The sequence below is a fragment of the Camelus ferus genome, chromosome 6 (assembly GCF_009834535.1).
Source record: "Camelus ferus isolate YT-003-E chromosome 6, BCGSAC_Cfer_1.0, whole genome shotgun sequence".
NCBI lineage: Eukaryota > Metazoa > Chordata > Mammalia > Artiodactyla > Camelidae > Camelus > Camelus ferus.
In genome coordinates this window covers 55554859-55560374 of record NC_045701.1, presented here as the reverse complement: position 1 = coordinate 55560374, position 5516 = coordinate 55554859, and positions in this window count along the sequence as shown.

Here is a 5516-nt window from a genome sequence, read left to right as displayed (position 1 = left end):
AATGGATGAGTGACCATGTGGGGGGAAGATGACAGATAAACTGTCTTGAAGTAAAATTGTAAAGGGAGACATGTTTGGAGATGTTATGAAGGGATTGAGCTCTCTAACCCAACTCTCCATCACAGTGAAGTGCTCAGGTCTTCCCCAAATGTAGAGAGTCTCTCCTTGGTCACTCCTAGGACATTTCTGTCAATAGTTACTCCCTTTGACTTACAAGAAGCCCAAGTGGGAGATGTGCCACTCAGTGGCTCTTCTGAGTAAGCACAGCATATCCAGAGGAGAAATCATTTTCATTAAGAGTGTCATCTGTGGATTTGTCATCATGGTAATTATATTTTATTATTCTCATTGTAACTTTTAACACTGACATGACTCTGAAATAGAAAGGAAAAAAAGGGAAGGGGAGGGGCTGACTCCTGATTTAAGGGAAGAGTGACTCATCGGCCCTAGGGAGCCTTCTCTCAGGAACTGGGTCGGTGTGTTGACTCACCTCGGCCTCGGGCCTCTTCCCAAAGGTGGCTCCCCTCAAGGTCCTCTTGGGGGTGTGGAAACCTTTAGGGCACTGCTAGTTCTTCTCTGTACACACCATACTCTCCCCCATGTACTCCCATGGGTTAATTTGTAAGGTTGCCTTCTAAAGGGCCAAGGCTCTTGATGAATGGTTCTGTCTTTTGTTTTAGAATACTCCAGTTTTCTAAAAGATGTTCACTATTAGAAGTGAGGGTGGTAGTTGCTCCTACCTGGCTGCAGAAAATAGTCCCAGCAACCCTACAACCACTGACTAGCTGCTTGGCAAGTGCCAGACACTGTACTGAGTGCATTACCGATGACCCCCTGTAATCCTACCACCGCCCGAGGAGAGTCCTATGACTAGCTCCATTTCACAGGGGAGAAATTTAAGGCTTACAGATATTAAGTCACTTGCCTAAAGTCACAATCCTTATGTGTGATTAGGCAAAGATTCCAACTGAGCTCTAACTCCCAAGTTCGGGCTCTTAACCACTGGACACCACCACTCCCCAATATGCATTCACCTATTTCCAAAGAGAAAGGCAGATTTTCGCTCTCCACCACTGCAGAAAGGAGGTCCATGTGATATCAAAGAAGCTGGGAATGAAAATAACAACCTTCTTCTTGCGCTTCCCAGGTTAGAAATATGAGACAGACCCTTAACAGATAGGTAAACAGCTATAATCTCAGAAGTTTACCTGATTTTGCATAGGAAATGTTTCAAGTTTCCGGAGACATCTATCAGAATTAAATTTTTAAATGTTAACTCTTGAGGGGGAAGGTGGTACTGGAGAGTCATTCCCAACTTGACTCTAATTATACAGCATGCAAGCGCAGGCGTGTAGATTCATATTTTATCGAGGTGTGTACAAAGTGGAGTTCAATGAGAAGGCAGAAGCTGAAATTCTTATATGCACTTTCCCAAGCAAACATTGTAAAACCTAATCTGTGCATGGCAGGGGGCAGGTAGCTAGGATCAGGCATCCCTGAATGTGTTGTGACTGGGAAACCATAAAGCATCTCTCTCCTGCCCAGAATCAGTGCTGGTTGATTCGGTTCTGTTTCCACGTAACAACTGCTAAAACCCTGCTCGTAAATAACACTAACTATTTATATGCTTTAAAAAGTAATGTACAAAAAATACAATGAAAATACTGTAAAGAATACTTTTTTTTTGTAGAAACTGTCTGATAGCAGATGTCCATACAGAGAGAAAATAATAGGGATTAATCAAAAAGAGAAAAAAAAAAAGCACTTGTGAAATTTCAACTTTTGTCTCTAATTTTGCATGAAATTGAGCCATTTTCCTGGGAAAATTAAAATACAGCAAGTCTTCTCTACATCCAGAGTGTGGTACCACCAGGGAAGGAAAGCTGTAGCATTAACGGGGAAGCACTGTGCTGCCTTTACTGTTGAGGATTTTCAACGGACTGAGATTGGTGAGCCAAGGCTATGGTGACTAAGAAGATTATTTGTGACAACAGTGCATCAGAGCCTCCTCAATTAAGTCATGATATAGGCTCCTTCCCAGATGCAGACGTTTATGCTCCATATCCACTGTGAAGGAGAAGGATGAGTTATTGTGGGATATTTTTATTTCAAATGATTGCTGAAAGGACAAGAATGCATCAAAATTTGATCTAGACAAGACCTTCAAGCAATGCTCAAATCCACCTCCACATTCTTGGGTATAAAATCCGTGTGAGGAGAATTGGCAGCTGACTACAGAGATTCATCACAGTGAAATGTCCAAGGCTCTTAAGAGGGAGAGAAGGCTGCATCCAGCAAAATTGCCACCAGACTAAAAAATGTTCTCGCCTAGTGTGGCCTCAAGAAACCTAATCACATTTATGAAAATTCTTGGTTTTCAGCTTTTTCCTAGGCAGCAATATTGCCTCTCACATTAACACCCATCAAGGCATGAATGCAGATTACTCTTCAAGCATTTTCAATTGGTTTAACCACTGGAAAAAATTGTATCTCCTTGTATAAAAATATACCAATATATTTGTATCAGTTGGTACAGACTGATCCTATTTATTTTTGGTAGTACCCCCTGATCTTTTGACACAGAGAAATATTCACTTTTTATTTTAACATCTAGGGGATCCACAGACCGCTTTGTACTCTGGCTCCAAAAGCTGTTCCCCAAACAAAAGGAAATTCCCTTCATGGAGGGGAAACAGCACCCCCTAGTGAAACAATATTTCCCAATATTCCTTCAGTGGTGCAGCTCCATCTCCATTCCACAGCAGTGTGGGTGCATTTTAGAGGCTAAGGCCCCATGCCTAGGGCCTCCAAACTTTTCAAGGGCCAATAAAATTGTTTGAGAGCTGAGAAAAATCTGTTGGCTTCAAAGTTTTTTAAATTCTAAAGCTCAAATTAATGTTTGATTAAATGTCTACAAAATATGACATATCAACTAATCACAGCAATTCAATTTTTAAATAGTTATATATACATTACACTTAATGTATGATGTGGGTTCATTTTAATATTTTCTATGATGACAGACAGAACCTCTTAAAAAATAGTTAAAAGCCTATTTATTTTTCATAGAGTTGACCTTTCTTAAAGACTCTTGATCATTGACATGGTTCATCAAAGTGTTAACTAATTACTCTCTTAAAGACATTAAAAACAATACTTTATATGTGCAAAGTGCTTGGTAAAAGTTTACACATAGTCCCATTCACCTCATTTATCTTTATAATAGTAAATTAAGAAATGATGAATTAAAATTTTTGGATATGGTGGGTTTTGGGTTTCTCTCTTTCTCTCTCTCTCTTTTCTTTTTTTTTTTTTTTTTTTTTTGCCAAAGTACAAAATATTACAAATTCTGACGCAAAAACAAACAAAACTATCAGAATCAAAACAGATTAACAAGTGCAGTTCAAATGAAAACAAACCACTAATTTGAAATGGCATATGTAGACTTTGATGGGGGACAATACATAGCATGTGGCTCCAGAGTCAGATATTCTGAATAGGAGCTGTGTGACCTGGGAGAAGTTACTTAATCTCTCTGTGCCTCAGTATCCTCAACTGTAAAATGAGGATAAAAGAATATTTACCTCACAGGATTGTTGTGATGTTTAAGTGAGTTTGTATAAATTAAATACTTATAGCAGTGTGTGGCCCATAGTAAGAGTTTAGTGAATACCAGAAATTATTATTGAACCAAACCATACAAATCTTCGATTCTCAGAAATACATCAATTTAAGATTTTGAATAAATTAACTCTTATCAAAACTGAAAACATACACAAAACAGTCACTCATCTTTTGTATTGAAAATTTTTATTTGCAAATGATTTCAAACTTTGAATTGTTAACATTTTATTCATTTGCTTTTTCATTTGCCCTGCAGATCACTGCAAATCTGTGTTCCCACTTCTTAATCATAATTTATGATGTGTTCATTTTCTATTTCTGAGTAACAAATTAAATTTGGTGACTTAAAACAACACCTATTTATAAGATCATAGTTGTATCAGTCAGAAGTCTGAGCACAACGTGACTGGGTTCCCTGCTCAGGGCTCACAAGGCTGAAATGAAGGGATTGGCCAGGCTGAGCTCCTTTCTGGGACTCCTTTCTTTGTTGTCGGCCAGATTCAGTTCCTTGCAGCTATAGGACTGAGCTTTCCATTTCCTTGCTGACTGTCAACTGTGGGCCACTCACAGCTCCTTTAGGTCACTCACCTTCCTTGCAAATGACCCCATCTATCTCCTAAGCAGCAATGGAGAATCTCCCTTATGGTAATTCTTTTCAAGCTTTGAATCTTTCTCCCAAGGAAGAGCCCAGTTCCTCTTAGGGCTTGCCCAGTGAGGTCAGGCTCAGCTAGGATAATCTGTCTCTTTTTCTTAAAGCTGACTGATTTGGGACCTGCAACATCCCTTCACAGAAGTACCTAGATTAGTGTTTGAATAACTGGGAGAAGGTGGGAATTTGGGGGGGGGGGCATCTCAGAATTCCACCTACCACATATAAAGAGGCACTTTATAAGCCTCTGTTTTAGTCTGCTAGGGCTGCCATAGCAAAATACCACAGACTGAATGGCTTAAACAACAGAAATTAATTTTCTCACAGTTCTGGAGGTTGGAAGTCCCAGATCAAGGTGTCAGCAGGTTTGTTTTCTCCTGGGGCCCTCCTCCTTGGCTTGCACATGGCCATCTTCTTACTGTGTCCTCACATGGCCTTTTTCTCTGTGCATATGCAGCCCTGGTGTCTCTCTCTTCTTATAAGGACACGAGTGATACTGGATTGGGGCTTCAGCATATGAATTTGTGTGTGTTGAGGGGGAAGACACAATTTGGTCCATATCAGTCTAACAGCAAGACTAAGGGCTAATATTTGAGCTGCTAGGCAGGTACTGTGCTTAACATTTTTGGTAGGCTATCTCATTTAACATAAATCATTAGATTAAATTGTACATCATCATAACCATTATAAAAAACTCCAGCTTTATCAAAATATTTCCTATATTCTTGATTAGAAATTCTATAAAATTTTTATTGATTTGATTCTTAGAGTTCTCTGTCTGTACTGTGCTTCATTCTGAGGACAGTTTCATTCACTGATTAAATTTTATCCGTCATCTGTGAGCTTGGTACAGAGGCACAAAGATGAGTAATCAAAATTCCTGCTCTCAGAGAGTATAGGCTAGAAGGAAAGACATTTTATGTGTGTGTCTCCATGTACATTTTGAAATATGTTACATAAAAAGTGTCAATTATATTTACAGAACCATTCTGTACATGTAAGTTCTTATGAAAGCTAAGGTACTTAAAATTAAAATAGTAATTTCAAGAAAGAGGAAAACCCTGATTGTTTGATTTTACATTACCTTCTTGAGCTGCATTAACCCTACCTATGCAGTAACACATTCTTTTGTATGTGGCTTTAGACTGAATTCTCTGAGATTGAGAAAAATCCACTTGTGGTTTAAAGGTGAGAAGTAATCATGACATAAAAGTGCAACACCTGACTGGGTAAGGTGCCTCAA